At 44.1% G+C, this 17,400-nt stretch overlaps 1 protein-coding gene across 7 annotated transcripts in view; it reads right to left on the bottom strand.

Annotated features, from left to right (window-relative positions):
• MICAL2 (microtubule associated monooxygenase, calponin and LIM domain containing 2) overlaps nt 1-17,400 on the bottom strand; it is a 182,265-nt gene that overhangs the window by 138,801 nt on the left and 26,064 nt on the right. The gene's annotated exons all lie outside the window — the stretch shown is intronic.

The raw sequence follows: 17,400 nt of genomic DNA, 5'->3' as shown, positions 1-17,400 counted from the left end.
TTAGTTGGGCATCATTATCTTCCCCATTTTACAACTGAGGGAACTGAGGCACAGAAAGGTTAAGTAACATTCCAAAGGTCACACAGCATTAAGTGAGATGCAAACCCAGGGTGGTCTGACTTCAAAGACTATGCTCTCAGGCACTGCCCCACACCCATACCATTACCCACTTCTTGGCATGAAAAAGTGAGAGCCGTAAGGGCAGTCTATCTCAGTGGAACCTGTGGAACATCTAACTCTCCTTTATTCTGGGGCAAGAGGGTCCCTCTCACCTCAACTGCTCCCTGCCAGCATCCTACCAGTGGTATTGAAAACACAAGACATGCCATCAAACCCTCTTGGCTCATCTCAGTCTGAGAAACACTTGCTTCCTCCCACTCCATTCCTGCGCAGGCCTGTGCAGAGCAGAGGGGCGGGGGGTCTGTGCTGGCCTCGGAGCTGGAGTGGAGGATCTATGTCAGGACTGCGACAGGGAGGAGGACATGCCGAGTATGAACAACGGTCCTCCGCTGCTATCCTCCAAACGGATGCCCACGGGTGAGCCTCTAGCTCTCATTTTAACAAATAGTACAGCCATCAGTCGAACATACCGTATGTGTTCACCTACTCTGAGAATTGAGTTGGGCTAGAATATGGTTCCAAGGACGGTTAAACAATGAAAAACAAAACTACAATATATGTCATCTGAACCCAGTGACCACAAAGCCCTTTTGATTCACAGCTTAATTAAGAAAAACAATAAAGGAGCAGGATATGGCTTCATGATGGCATCCAGCCACGGCCCCCTACTCCTCACTTCCTGTACAAGAAGCCTGCCGTCACTTTAGCACCTTCCCACCAAGACAATAGGCTCCATGTTTCCATCCAAGAGCAGTCTGCTTGAAACAACAGATGGAGAAGCAGCGAGAGTGGGTGCCGGCCTGCAGGGCCACTGAGGACGTGATGAATGGGTTTCCCAGGTCTGCTATCAGCTGCTCCAGACGCGAAGGGTAGGGACTGTTCTTAGAACATGTTCCACCACAGACCCTCTCACCGGCACTTTGGGGAGCAGGAGATGGGCCTACACATTCCTAACCCGTGAGCTCAGCCTGGAGGTGAGCCAGGAAAAGCCGCGGTGGACAGTGAAGGCCAGAGGGTCTGAGCCCCTGGTTCTTACTGCTGCTCCAGGGAGGGGCCCTGGCAGTCCCAGGGGCGTTAAGCACCAGCTCGGACCGGAACAATGGACTGTCTGATTTGGCCTTAATTAAATGAGAGGCACAGATACAACACAGACGACAGACCTCAGAGAGGCCATCGACTAAAACCTCTCATGACACACCACAGCAGGGAGGAAGGGAGAGCGGAATTCACGCTTTTGAGGACTTCCTATGAGACAGGAATGATTCTTTGGGTGTTAAAGCTGAAAGGTGTGCTGTAACACTGCTGCGTTACCGCTGAGGAAATGGAACTCGAGCCACTGAAGTGATTGGCCTGGAGTTACAAACTAGGAAGTGCAGGAGCAGAGATTTGACCCAGGTCCTTCTCAGGCTCTTCCCAGCATGCCCCACGGCCACACACAGGCAGACCTCCGACGGCTCCCGGCCCTTAGCTCCCAACCATTTCGTCAGACCAGGGATCCTTGACCCTTTCTACGTCATGGTCACTTTGAAAACCAGGTGAAGCCTATGGATGCCTTCTCAGAATAACATATTTAAATGCATAAAACAAAATGGTAAAACATTTAACGTATCTAAGAATATATTAGATAATAGGTCTAACTGCAGGTTTAATACCTTATATAATTTCCAAGTAGTAATGAGTGTATGCCAGAGCTCTATCTCTAACTGTCAGGATAAATGAAAATATCGTTGACTTGCATTGGTGACAAACCACAGGCACTCCTCATGTAGGTTTGCTGCTTACCTTCATGATTGGGGGAAATGCTCCATGTCAGCTAGAGTCTAGTGAGAGTCAAGATTCCCTGCTCCCCCACCTGAGTTCACAGACTCCTGAAAATTAATAAAAACAAACACCAAAACCAAACAAAAACCCCTGTAACAATGAGATACAGCTACAGAATGGCCAGCATCCAGATCACTGACAACACCCAACGCTGGCCCCGATGCGGAGCAGCAGGACCGCTCACTCACTGCTGGAAGAAACGCAAACTGGTAGACAATTTGGTGGTTTCTTACAAAACTGAACATACTCTTACCACACATTCTAGCAATCAGGCTCTTGGGCATTTGCCCCCCAAAGTTGAAAACTTATGTCCACACAAAAACCCACATGAGCCGCTTTATTCATAATTGCCAAAACTTGGAAGCAACCAAACGTCCTTCAGTTGGTGAATGGATAAATAAATTGGGGTACATTCAGGCAATGGAATATCATTCAGCCCTCAGCAGAAATGAACTACCACGCCATGAAAAGACATGGAGGAATCTTAAATGCATATTACTAAGTGAAAGAAGTAAGTCTGAAAAGGCTATTTACTATATGATTTCAACTATATGACATTCTAGAAAATAATGAAAAAAATATGGCGAGAATAAAAAAAGATCAGTGGTTGGCTGGTTTGGGGAAGGGAGGAGAGGGATGAATAGGCAGAGCACAGAGGATTTTTAGGGCAGTGAAAATACTCTGTATGACATTATGATGATGGATACATGTCATTATACATGTGTCCAAACCCATAGAATGTACACCACCAAGAGCGAATCCTAAGGTAAACTACAGATTTGGGGGGATTCTGATGTCAATGTAGGTTCATCAGTTGTAATCAATGTACTTCTCTGGTGTGGGATGTTGAGAATGGGGGAGGCTATGCATGTGTGGGGGCAGTAGCTACGGGAAATCTCTGTACCTTCCCCTCAATTTTGCTGTGAATCTAAAACTGCTCTAAAGAAAATGCAATCACCAAAAAAAAAACCCAAAAAACAAAAAACAACAACAAAAAACCCTCAAAACATACCAGACCAACATTGCCCTGAATTCCCAACAAGGAGAATTTACTTAAACCTTTAGGAAAGTGGGTACCCTCAATTTGCAGATCTGAACATTTTGGTTTCAAAGTTGAATCTTAAAGCAAGTTAGACACATCTACCTAGCACATATTTGAGTTTCTGGATTATTGTAATTGGAGAGATGGCAAAACAAGCTGTTAACTATTTTATTTGAAACTCCCTATTTTAAATCTGTGTAAACAAAACAAAATAAATGAGATGCTGACACGGATATAAGGCTGAAAATGCCATGCTTCACCCCAAATTTCAAACTGCCACATCCATCAAGAGCTTCATGGCAACAGGACATTAACTGAGAACCTCTCATTGGCAAATACTGAAATATGAAGTTCTAAAATCATAAATACGAAGTAATGCTGTTGTCCACCTTAAATATTTCAGGCATCATTTCTTTTGAAAATAAAGGTAAGAATAATGTCTGAGCCTCCCTGTATCCTTAACACCCAATACTAAGTATTGAAAACATCGTGTAGTTGGAGGTACAATGGATTTCAAATCTTTCTGAGAGCCGCTGTCTACACCAAAGTCCTCAAACAAAAGTCAAACACCTGGGCACTAAAACCTCAGACCCCTGGTTTTAAACATTCTTGCATTCTTCCCTTTATGTCGTGGAATTCCTGAGTTTATTGCCCGACGTTCCAGGCAAGTCCTGATATTTATTGAAACTTCTGAAATTATTGCCTTGAAATTCCAGGCAAGACCTTTATCCCAGTTAAGCCTCAGTTTCCTCATCCGTGAAGTGGGGATGATAATGCCAGCCCTTTCACCTCACAGTTATGGTGAGAAGCAAATGAGATGCTGAATGCAAAACTGCTTTGTGAGCAGAAAAGCTTTCTACCATTGTGATGCAGACTCCAGTGAACCATAAAGCCATCCAGTGTGATCTGGAGCTCCGGAGTAAATCTGAAGGGAAAAATACCAGAGGCTCCTGCAGCACGAGGAGGGATCATAAATCCACGCCACCCACACCTGTCGCCCAGCTCAGCAGCATCAGCAGAGAGGCCATGACCTGCTCTTCACGGAAAACCTTCCTGCCAAGAAAATGTGAAAACATTTCCACATTTCACTGGGAGAGGTCAGACCTGTGAAGCCTCAGGTTTACAATTCCTTGCAAAGGAGCATAACCCACATGCTCCTCTCCTGCAAGGACCAGAGCTCATGCCGACCCCCAGGAGCCTCTCTAGGGAGAATGATTTCAAGGAGATTGTGACTCTCCATGTCCAGTGTCTGAAAACGACCACGTGGACGAGGATGCAAAGGTAGACATGGGCTGGGTTCACGCCACGGCCCCAGAGACCCCCAAGAAAGCATTTCTGCTGGCGCCGTGAGAATGAAGCCAGGTTACAGCGGTTGGGAACAAGAGGAGAGGAAGCCATGAGAGCAAGGAGGATAGAGATGATCATCTCCAAGAATTTGGTAGAGAAGGAAAAGAAGAAACAGTGGTGATGATATTGGTTTTCGTGAGAAGTAGGGTGGCTCCTTAAAGGAACAGGCTGAAGGGCAGGGAAGCAGACAAAGGATGGCAACAACTTAAGACAGAAAACAGGCTGGGCTTTCTAAAGAGGCTGTTCTGGTAGCACTAAGAGGCGCAGACGGCTTTTAAAAATGGGTCAAAAACCTTATGTCACAAATCTAAGAGGATCGTTTCAAGAAGGAGAAAGGGGTCATTAACAGCTGCCAGGACTTTAAGTGCTGTATGGGCATTTCACATAGAACCTTTGTCCCAGCCCTATGAGATAATAACTGTTAGTATTATTATTATTCCCATTTCATAGATGAATAAACAGAGGCTCCAAGAGGCCAGGTCACACTACTTAGTAAACAGTGATGCTGCTAATCAAGGAGAGTTCTTAAAATAAAGCCTAAGCTTGTTACAGCGAACCCCATGAAAGGCCCTTTGATGCTCTGCCTCCTGTCCCGCCACCGCCCCCACCTCCTCCTGGACTGCTTTCCCCTTTGCTCACTTCACTTCAGCTCCCTCTGGGCTGCCTGGATGCTTCTTCCAACTAACTGAGAGCTTTCCCACCCCAGGCCCTTTGCACTTGCTATCCTCTCTGAACAACCAGCTGTTTGCTGTCTGGCTGCTTCTCATCTGTAGATCTCAGTGTAAATGTCAGCTCCTTGACACCCTGTCTGGAGCCAACGCCCCTCCTCCAGGTCCCGGTATCACCACATCTACAACACAATGTCTCTCTTGGGATCATAACAAAATTATCTCTGTGTGTTTCTGTTCTGTCCTGACTAGAGAGGAAGAAAGCTCCATGATTATAGGTGTCTTCACTGGTGCCTTCATCCTTCTCTCTCGTGCCCAGCGAACTGACACTCAGCAGTCACGAAATGAGTGGGTGAATGAGTAAACTAGTAAACAATACTCCTTGGGTAGTGTTAAGGGCTACGGACATTCTGGAGGATTTTTCCTTCCAGATAGAATGCCCAGGTCTGCCCTAACCTGGGCAGCAGGGCTGGTCTCTGGGGAAAGAGTGGGCAGCTCGTCTAAGCCGTGACAAGCACAGGATGCAATAAATTCCTTTGGCCTGAGAAGGCTGTTATTCACAGAAGGGAGAGACGCCGGTCTACCTTGACTTTTTTCACCTCTGAGGTTGCACAATTCTTTCCATGAGGAAGTCCTATCACGAGGCTCTCCACTCAAAAGCCTCCTGGGACTTGACATCTCATTCAGAGTAACCGTCCTTCCAGGGCCCTCAAGGCCCACAGACCCGCCCCTCCCCACCACTCCCTTCCTAGACCCTTCTCTTCCTACCACACCTGGCTCCTGCCAGTCCCATCGGACGCCTTGCTGTTTCGAGAACACGCTGAGCACACTTGCTTGTCAGCATCTCCAAGCCTGTGTTGTTGCCTTTGTTTACGCTCTTCTTCCCTCAGAGCCACACGCTCACATCCTCACTTCCTTTAGGCCTCTGCTCACATGTCACTACCTTTCCAGCACGTGCAACATAAAACAGCAACCACCTCTGCTTAGGGCACCCACGTCTCCCACACCTTGTGTTATCTTCTCCCTGGCACTTTCCACTATACACACACACACACACACACACACACACACACACACACACTTGTGCGCACCTGCACGCTCACACATACTCATGCCACACATCTTTGTTTACGCTGTCTCTCACTGAGAGAAACATGAACTCCAAGAAGGCAGAATTTTTGTCCATTTTTTATTTTCTTTTTACTGTTATAGCCCTAGTGGCCGGCATGTAGTAGATACTCAATGATTCAGAGATGGCAATTTAAAAGAGTGAGTGGACCCATCGATTCCACTTCTGGAAATATACCCAAAGAAACCTGAAACACTAATTCGTAAGAATATATGTACCCTTATGTTCATTGCAGCGCTATTTACAATAGCCAAGATTTGGAGGCAGCCCAAGGGCCCATCGGTAGATGAGTGGACAAAAAGCTGTGGTACATTTACATGATGGAATACTACTTGGCCATAAAAAGGAAAGAAATCTTACCTTTTGTGACAGCATGGATGGACCTGGAGAGTATTATGCTAAATGAAATAAGCCAGTCGGAGAAAGACAAATACCATATAATTTCACTTATATGTGGAATCTAACAAACAAAATAAAATAACAAACATAATAGAAATGGACTCATAGATACAGAACAGACTGACAGCTGTCAGAGGGAGTGGGGTTTGGGGGATGGATGAAAAAGGTGAAGGGATTAAGTAAAAAAGCAAACAAACTCATAGACACATACAACAGTATGGTGATTACAAGAGGGAAGGGGGCTGGGGGAGGGAGAATAGGGTAAAGGAATAAATGGTGATGGAAGGAGACTTGACTTGGGGTGGTGAACACACAATATAAATACAGATGATGTATTATAGAATTGTATACCTGAAACCTATATAATTTTATTAATCAATGCCACCACAATAAATTCTATAAAATAAAAAATAAGAGTAAGTGGAAACAGCATGGTGGTTCCTCAAAAAGTTACACACAGAATTACCATATGACTCAACAATTCTACTCCTAGGTATATACCCAAAATAACTGAAAACAAGAACCCAAACTGATATCTATTTGACAGTGGTCATTGGAGCATTACTCATAATAGTCAAGAGATGGAAACAACCCATATCCAACAAATGAATGGATAAACAAAATGTAAAACATACATAATTATTATTCAGCCTTAAAGAGGAAGGGAATATTGACACATGCTACAACGTGGATGAACTTTGAAGACATTATGCTAAGTGATAAGCCAATCACAAAAGGACAAATACATCTGATTCCACTTATATAAGCCACATACACTAGTCAAATTCCAGATGCAGAAAGTAGAACAGTGATTGCCAGGCACTGGGGAGAAAGGAGAGTGGGGGATTATTGTTTAATGGATGCAGTTTGGGATGATGACAACTGTTTGAGAGATGGATGGGGTGAAAGTTGCACAACAATGTGGATGTATTTGATGCCACTGAACTATGCACTTAAAAATCATTAAAATAATAAATTTTATGGTATGTATATTTTACCATAATTTAAAAAAACCTATATTCAATTGGTTATTGGAAAACTTTTAAGTATGATTGGAATAACTTGGATATGTGAATCTACTTTTTCAACTGTAAATTTTATGAAATATAAATGCACATTAAGTATTTTTGTAAAATTTAGCATCCAAATTAAGATGTGCTAATAGAGTAAAATACACACCACATTTCAAAGGCCTAGTACAAATATGTAAAATATCCTATTGATAATTTTAGTGATTACATGTTGAAATGATATTTTTATGTATTTTTAAATAATCAAAAATATAATTAAAACTTTTTTAAAGAAAGGAATGAGGTTCTGATACTTGCTGCCACATGGGTGAATCTTGAAAACATCTTACTAAGTGATTCCACTTATATGAAATATCTGCAATAGGAAAATTTATAAAAACAGAAAGTAGATTAGAGGTCACAGGTGCTGGAGAGAGGAAAGAATGGAAAAGTATTGCTTATGGGTACAGAGGTTTGGTTTGGGGGAATGAAATATTTTAGAAATAGAAAATGGTGATGGTTGCACAACACTGTGAATGTAATTAATGTCCCTGAATTATACAATAAAAATGGAAAATTTTTGACTTGGGGAGGTAAGCACACAATGTAATATAGAGGTGATGTATTATAGAATTGTACACTTGAAAACTATATGACTATAAACTGGTGTCACCCCAATAAATTTAATTAAAAAATAATTTTTAAATGGCAAAGTTTATGTTATATAAAAAACATATCAGGAATGCAAATATATATATATATATATAGAAGAGCCCACATTCTTAAAACCAGAGAAAGCAATAACCTACTATAGTAAACATTGGTGTGCCAGCTCCCTGGGTACTTTCTCCATGAAACTTTCCTGACTTTTTCTTCAGATTTGAACACAAAGGAATTATCCCAGGTATGTTCCTCAGATGTAGACAGCTCTCCCTGGAGAAAGTACCTGAGAGTAAAAACCTTCCCACTGTGAATTCCCATGGACAAACCCTTGGTGATAGCCTGCTACCCTGTATTTGTATCTCTTCTGTCTCTTGTAATACATGAGATGAGGTGTGGGGTATGTCAGGTGGCCATAGGACATGTCACATACAGGGGAAGTTCAGAGTAGGCTCTGAAATTAGAACATACTTGGTTTGTCTTTCCAAGAAGCTGCAAGGAAGCTTAAGGTGAAAAGCTTTTTATGTAATATAATTTCCTATGTGATACATCAGAGAATACATGTAAATACTATTTTTACAACTTCCCTTAAGCATACACTTCTATAACTACATATGTTGTAGAGTACAATATATGTATTGGTGTATATGGTAGTAAATACACCAATTCTGTGGAGAGCTCAGAGAGGACCATCCTATGTTACCTGAGTTTGTGAGGCCTCCCACCCTTGTCTCTTAAAAAAATGTATTGCTGAAAGGCCAAGGAGCAAAACACCCAATTACATGAACCCGCAGGCATTTGGCTCTCTCTGTATACAGCTTGACTTCTTCTGTCCAGTCCTGCTTCTCCCCCGCCCCATTCCTTTCAAGGCTATTGATTGCTAGTGAATATCTTCCACTACAAACACTTTCTAAGCAACTGCTTTGGAAGAACTCAACCTGCAGACAAATACCTACTCTGCATCAGACATTCTCCCAGGTGCTGGGGAATCAGCAAAGAATATACAGACAAAAAGCCCTGCCCCCATGGAGGTCCTGCTTCAGGGGGGTACCTGGGAACACAGCGAGGGCAGCCCCTCCCATCGTCTTCCTGCCTCTCAGGCAGGTGTGATGGCTGCTTCAAAAGCAGGAAGAAGGATGTCATCCTGTGATGACAGAGTGACAAGCAAGAGGGAAAGCCTAGAGCTGCACTTTGCAATTCGAAAGCCACTAGTCACGGTGGCTTTTTGAGCATTTGAAATGTGGCTGGTCTGAAGTGGATGAGCTGTTAAAACACAGAATTTCAGAGACTTGATAATAATAATTTTAAAAAAAGAACGGAAAATATCTCAACCATTTTTATATTGACTACATGTTGAAATTATAGAATTGTGGATATATTAGGTTAAATAAAATATATTATCCTCCTCGCTCATAGGTTGACACTTAACCACTGAGCCATGCTGGCCAAGCTACTATTAAAATAAATTTCACCATTTCTTTGTACTTACTTTTTTAATGTAACTGCTAAAACTTTTAAAATTACACATGTGGCTTGCATTCTATTTCTATTGGACAGCACTGGCCTAGAGAATTACAAATAACATAGCCACAGAACCTCCAGCCACCATCTCTGGCCAGATGTCTGGTTAAAAAAGTAAGCCCCCATTAACTGAAGTCTCTGCAGTCAGCTATCAGCTACTTACAGCGGAGTTACCTCCGTTACTTCCCTCAGAGAGGAGAGCGAACCAAGGGCTGGGCCCAGTGACCAGCCCTGGACCTGCCCTGTGGTGGGGGCTGAACTTAGCCTGGTGCCCCATCCACCTGAGCAGGAGGGAGGCAGATATATGAACCCTACGTGGAAAAATTCCCGGCCATGGAATACACTGATCATCAAGATAGTTTTTATTATTTAAAAAAAAAAGCAAAGCAAAGCCAGAATCTCTGATGACCAGGAAAGAGGGCAGCCAGGGGATTCCTCCCAGTCTGGGAACCAAGCACAAAGCCTTCATGGTTTCCTTTTGCCCTGCCTCATGGTGCACATTTATTTGGATAATTTTAGCCAGAGATTCCCAAAGGCCCTGTGCAACCCTGGGTGGGCCAGGAACTACAAGAGGGTTTTCTTTTTTTCTCCAAGAAAAAGAAGGCCCAGCCCTTCAGCCCCCCAGGCCTACTGGCTGGTTTCCCCGTCCCCCTTGTAAATACCACAGTAGCCAGATGCAAGTCAAGACCCAGACAAGGCTGTGGTCATCATCCCACCACAGGAAAAGGAAGCTCAGATGCAAATTTGGAGAGAGGCTTAAATACAGAAACAAAGGGATTGGCCGGTACTGGCTCACCCAGTACAGCTCCAGAACGAACTACAGATGTTATATAGGACACACTTTGTACAGCTCTTGAGCTGCAGAGGTCATTCACCCAGTCCCTGAACAGCTTCCCTGTGCCAACCCCTGTGCTGGGTGCTCAAGACCAAGGGATGAGCCAGAAGCCAGACATGGTACCTGTCTTCAGGTTGCTTACAGTGAATGTAAAAGAGACACCCCCCCTCCCCCCAAAGCAATCAATGAAGGACACTGATCAATGACATCTGGTAGGACCAGACTCTGGAAACCCAGACTAGGAATGGCATAAAGAAGGGGGAAGTAGAGAGGAGGCCAGGAAGGGCTTCTTGGAGGAGATGGTGATGTTTACTAAACTCACTCATAAAGAGAACAAGTTAGCTAAGCCAGAAACAATACAGATTCCCCCTGGGCCAGGGCTCTAAGCTCCCATTCTTTGATAAAATTTTGAAGAGCAAAGTATACACTTGTATTTGTTCCTCTTTTAAAGAACATTCATCTTCACTGATAAAGTAAACTTCTTTTTCTGTTATTGTTGTTCCTCACCCAAGGGTATTTTTCCATTGATTCTTTTTAGAGCTAGTGGAAGGGAGGGAGAAACATCAATGTGAGACACATCAAATGGTTGCCTCCCTCTTGTGCCTCAACCGGGGCCAGGGTTTGAACCCATAACCCAGGTACATGCCCTTGATGCAGAATCACACCCAGGACCCTTCGGTCCATGAGCCAACACTCTAACCACTGAGCTACCGGCCAAGTTTACATTAAGTAAACTTCTTAATGAAACCATGTGTATGCAACTATTTTTTCAACTACAAAGCACTACGCAAATGTTGGGTAGTAACACTAATGAAATTGCTGTGACTGTGATCATAGGCTGGCAGATCCCTACCATATTCCTGCTGAATTGCTCTTCACACAGTGGCTCTGTTCAAGGCCACCAGCCAGACTCCAGGACTCAGAAGGTGTCCATCCCAAAGCCTCCTTGGCAAGGCCAAGGAAATCCAAGTAGCCAACATCCCACACTGGTAGCTCCCTTTTACAGAAGGACTCTTCGTAGCCTTCTCCGGCACTATTGGTGGGCGTGTCCACAGGAAGAGCCTCTGGGGGCAGAGCTTGACCATGCCTAGAATACTGTCAGTATCATACTGTCAAAGATATGACATACCTTTGACTCTGATATTCTCACAAGCTATCTCATAGCTATGGTTTCATGTCCATACAGAGCACGTATGAGGAAGTATACCGCAGCTCTGTTTAAAGTGGCAATAGACTGGAAGCAAGCTAAGCAGTTCAATAAATTCTGATCTAGCCATAAAATGGGAAGCCTTAAAAATAATAAAAGGATGACTGGATTAAAAGCTGAGTCCATAAATAAACAATGGGAAACAGAAAGCAGTTTTATACAAAATGTTAGCTTTTCACATGAGCTTCTCAACTCTTGAAAAGCTACTGTTGAGAGAAGCAAATTAGACTATATAAGTAATACATATAATTATGTTCCTTAATGTAGGTTTTGAAGATTATTTGGATACTGAATAATTTTTAAATGCATCTTCTGTTGACTTCAGGCATTTTCTTTAAATAAGCTTATCCTTGTTTTAATGGAACTGATTGTAGAAAACCAAAACAGAAACACTTTTGCATGTTTTGAAGATGTATTATTTCAATTCACACCACTTTCTCACATAGTATTCGAAACTGTTGTGGATTTTGTAGTAGTTTTGTAAGAGTGAATGTTCTCTCTCTTTCTCTCTCACACACACACACACACACACACGCACGCGCACGCACGCACGCACGCACGCGCGCCCATGTAGAGGCTCCTAGGAAAGGCACAGGAAATGGGACCCTGGCTGCCTCCCGGGAGGGGACCTGGGGAAGACATTTCTTTCCACAGTACATTTTCTTGTCCTGCTTGAATTATTTTTCTATCATTAGTATCGTTTCTTTTTTTAATTATAGGAAACTAATTCTTTTTCTTCTTAAAAGGACAAAGAAGTCTTTATTTATAAATGTATTAATAAAAGGAACTACAGTGAACCCAGATTAACCACTTCCTATGAAGACAGTAAAAAAAAGGAGTTTTTTCAATTCAGTTTAATATTGTTGAGAATTGAATTTACTCAAGTTCAAATATAATATCCAACGCACACGTTCATGCACACCCACATACTCCGTGTGGAGCTGTGGTGACTGGTGTAATCATTAGCACAGCCTGACTGGTAATCTAGGCTTGCCCGTGTCTACGGTAGCAGTGCCAGGAGTCCATTGTCAGGTAAGTGGACAAATACAGAGTTCATCTAAGATTCTTGTTCAACTGGAACAGAATTTCACACCCTGGAGACCATCCTCTGCTCTATTCGCAAGTGTCCATATTAGGTAAAGCCGTACTTGATATGGCCCAGCCGGTGCATGGAGCTTTGGGGGCTGTGGTGGGTGATTTCAGAGGCCTGGAATGTCAGATAGGCTTATCTAGGCCAGAAGATAGCAGACTTCCTCTCCAGCTTCACCCTCCCAACCTCCCACCCAGCTCCCTACCGCCCTCTATAGCTCAGGAACCACATAATGAGTTGGGCTGCAGGCATGACCCAGTCTGGACTACCCCCCACTGAGGAACCACTGCAGAGGCAAAAATGGGCAAGGGTCAGGTTCAGGAGCAAAAGGTGTGGGGTGACCCTACTGGATGCTCACAAAATGCAGACATTTCCTTTTCACGAGTGAATGAAAGAGTCTCCATTATACAGGTTGGCCCCATTTCTGCTGGTGACAAGAGTCCATGACTCATTTCCTGCACGCATGTTGTTATGGCGATGATATACAAATGGCTTCTCCCCTGAATCGGTTACCTGTAGTTAATGAGCCATCCCAGGGAGACTTGTGGAAAGAACCCAGGACTGGGAATCGGGGCTCATCCCCGATGGTCCCCCAGGTCCCCTGTGTGATTGCAGGACCCTGTCTTCACCACATGGCCCCAGGAGGCCTTTCTCTCTGGTCTCCTCCTGCCACCCACCCATTCTGCTCTCTCTAGCTCCCCCGCTCTCACCTCTCACCTCTCCCCACAGGTATATTCATTCCCTTTTCATGAGCAACACTCTACCTCATCCTAGATTGCATCTCTGCCTTGTGTTCCCTCTAGCTCTTCCCTCAGCCATGCAAGGCAAACTCCTATTTACCTGTCAAGCCTCAAATCATACCACCTCTTCCGGGAAGCATTCTAGACTACCCCAATCACACAGATTCCTGTAGAACTGTGTACATACCTCTCTAACAGCACTTAGGATATTAATGATAATAATGGTTAAATATGTACTGATCACTTACTAGTACGTATGTACTAGGCAGCAATTCTAAAACACTTTACAAAACTAACCTTCTTTATTTTCACAGTCACTCCATGAAGAAAGTTCTTCATTCTACAGAGAATGCTACTGAGGTTCAGAGATTTAAGTAAGTTCTCAGGGCCACAGAGATATTAAGTGGCTGATGGGTGCCTAGACAAGTGCCTGGCACACAGTAGCTGCTCAATAATTATTCACCTCATAAATGATTAAGTGAACAAATGCAAAAATAATGGCATTTCTGTCTCCTGTATAGAAAGTTAAAGTAAGAACTTCTTATTAGTCTTTCACACCATCTCCCCTGTTGAACACCTACTAATGTAGAGGGCAAGGGAAATATATAACAAATAAATGAGCTAAATATATAAATAAATAAATAAATAAATAAATAAATAAATAAATAAGCAAGCCAGCCAGCCAGCCAATAAATGGAGCCCAAGTCCTGTCAATGCCACCCACTAGCTTCAGACAAACAGCTTTAGCTTGCTGGGCCCAGTTTGTCACTTGTCAAATAGAGTGACTGTACACAGCATTCTCTCAAGTTCCTTCCCTCAAGGTACACTGCCCCGCCAGTGTGGCTCAGTGGTTGAGCATCAACCTATGAACCAGGAGGTCACAGTTTGATTCTTGGTCAGGGCACATGCCCAAGTTTCGGGCTCCAACTTCAGTAGGGGGCATGCAGGAGGCAGCTGATCAATGTTTCTCTGTCATCATTGATTTTTCTCTCTCTCCCTCTCCCTTCCTCTCTTTGAAATCAATAAAAAACATATTTTTTTAAAAAGGTACATATAAAATAAATGACCAGACTCCATGATTTTGTGGTTATGGTAACTCCCATGCTAAATTACATATCGCATTTTCTTTGGGGTATTTTCCCTGGGAACATTACACAATTGGATGTGGCATTTGATCCAGGTACTGCCCTAATACAGAGCCAATAGCAGACCTTAAAGAGTACATTTGGCCTGATCCTTGGTTCATTCCAAGGTTCATATCCAAACAGATCACACCCAGGGAAAGAATTATTAAGTGACTGGCAAAATCCTCGTAAATAATAGTTAACAACAAACAATGATCCCAAGTTAGAGTATGCAACCAGCATCAAGCCACTTTAGTGACCTTGCAGGGTCCTTCTTCCTGTCCCTGGCACCTGAGGCTTTCTTCTCTAAACAGATCCTGGTCACGGATCTCCCCCCACGATCACCACCAGCACACACCCCCACACACATGCACACTCACACACACTGCTGGCATGAAAGGAGCAGCATAGTGCTTAGCACATAGTAGGGACTGATAAATGCTTATGAAATGCTAAAGCCCAGATCCACTCCAGATGGGGCTGAAATGTGTCCACTTCAGCGCAAGGTCAGCGTCCTGGCTGAATTTCGTTCATTCCCACTCTACCTGTGGCTAATCAGGAGCTTGGCTGTTTGCCTGGGACCTGACACACCTGTGTCCCATGACGAGCCACATGCATGCTAATGCCAAGCATTTCTTGTTTGGCTAATTAACGCTCAGCCAAAGGGTCCCTGAAGGAGGCGAGTGAGCAAGACCGTGTTCTCATCGGAAGAGCAGGAGGACCGTGTTCTGTGTTTTGCTTGACTCAGAGCGCAGAGTATAAGTGCCAGGCTCTTAGATCTGAGCACACCATCCATGTGAATCCATGATGGAAAGGGCCCCTACGACAACCGGATTGCAAGTAAACAGGCACTGCAAAGGACACCTGTTGTTTATCTGTCTCTCCCCTCATGTCCTTGAGGACCTGCTCCTCCCACCTGTCAATCAAGTGATGCTTGAAAGGGCTGCCAAAGACAGTAGTCAGGTCCCCTGGCTTTGGCCACAGTAACTGGCTCAGAGGTGAGCCTACAGGGATCCTTCCCTGGGACTTTTTTCAATATTGAGCAGGAAGAGAAAGATTCTAGCCTTTTGTGTCACAGTGCTATAAAGATATGAACTAGAGCAGCGGTTCTCAACCTGTGGGTCGCGACCCCGTTGGCGGTCGAACGACCCTTTCACAGGGGTCGCCTAAGACCATCCTGCATATCAGATATTTACATTACAATTCACAACAGTAGCAACATTACAGTTATGAAGTAGCAACGAAAATAATTTTATGTTGGGTCACAACATGAGGGACTGTATTTAAAGGGCCAGAAGGTTGAGAACCACTGAACTAGAGGCTACCAATATGGGAAAAATCTGTTTGCAGGATGGAGGAATGGAGCCAAAGCAAAACAAAACATCCAAAGATAGATGGAAGGAGAGGGGGTGGGATAGACTTGGAGTGTCTAGACCTTCCTGTTTATACGAATTACGGCTTTCCCTGTGTTCTTTAGGGTAGTTTGAGATGGGTTTCTGAAATGTGCAGCTAAAGTGGCCTCACACAGTCACACTGTACTTAGAATTCATTTTCAAATGTATTTTCTACTCTTCAGGTAGTTTTTATGAGATGGGCTATCCCACATTTGTAATGTCTTTGTTCCTCCTCCTAAGAAAGGTGTAAAAATTCCTGGGCAAGAATCACTCATACTCAGCCTCACTCGCTGAAGATGTTAGTTCTTCCTCTTTGTATCGCAGGCACCAATGGTGACTTGCCAACCACTGGATGTGAGGACTCTTCTGTTTCAAGCCACCAAAGCTTGTAAAATAGGGGCTGGCCAGACAGGCGAGGCAACCGGCTAGTCATTTTTAAAAGAGGGACATTTACATGGTGGTCAGCCCTCCATTCCATCCCTCTGCTGGCTGACTCCCTCTGAAGGTCTGTCTTCAGATCTCCAACAGAGTTGCCCCCAAAGTTAGAAGGGGCAAGGCATTTCCTGATAAAATAAGGTCTCTGAAAATTTTCCCAGAGAACATTGCAATCCAACCACCTGACTTCTACGGCACCTTTCTTTTTTTCCTCATCTGAGGATGATTTTTATTTATAATTTAGAGAGAGGAAGAGAGAGAAAGAGAGAAGTAACATCAATCGGTTGCCTCCCGTACGCTCCCTGACCGGGGATCAAACATGTAACCTAGATACGTGCCCTGACCAGATATCGAACCCACAACCTTTGATGTATGGGACGATGCTCCAACCAATCGAGCCGCCTGTTTAACAGAAAGCCACCATGTGCAAGTACTGAGAACGGTAATGTTTTTGAAGCTAAAAGCTTCCCCTGCCTCTATGTCTGAGGAACTTGTCCAGTGAACTATGAACCACGAAGTTACAACAACTAGGAAGGGAGGTGCTGGGCGGGGCTGGCACCAAGGATACAGGCCCCACTCCTTTCTCCCCCTCCCTTTCTTTAACACTTCCATCTCCTCTGTATAAGGCTGAAGCTTGGCAGGTTATGGGCAGGGTGGCTAGGGTGCTCTGGGCTGAAGCGCTTGGTCTGATGCAATGCTCTTCCCATGCCCCATACAGCTGCGCGTCCCAGCCTCAGAGGAGCTTGGCAGCTGTCTCCCCAGGGGCAAGGAAAAGCAGCCGTATCCCACGGTGGACTCAAAGGCTCCTCATCACCAAAACAAACACACAACAGTCCCGATCGCCATGGAGAGTTCAAT

The sequence above is a fragment of the Myotis brandtii genome, unplaced genomic scaffold, assembly GCF_000412655.1.
Source record: "Myotis brandtii unplaced genomic scaffold, ASM41265v1 scaffold422, whole genome shotgun sequence".
Lineage (NCBI taxonomy): Eukaryota > Metazoa > Chordata > Mammalia > Chiroptera > Vespertilionidae > Myotis > Myotis brandtii.
Note: the sequence above shows the minus strand (reverse complement) of the source record. Positions and strands in the feature narration are given on the sequence as shown.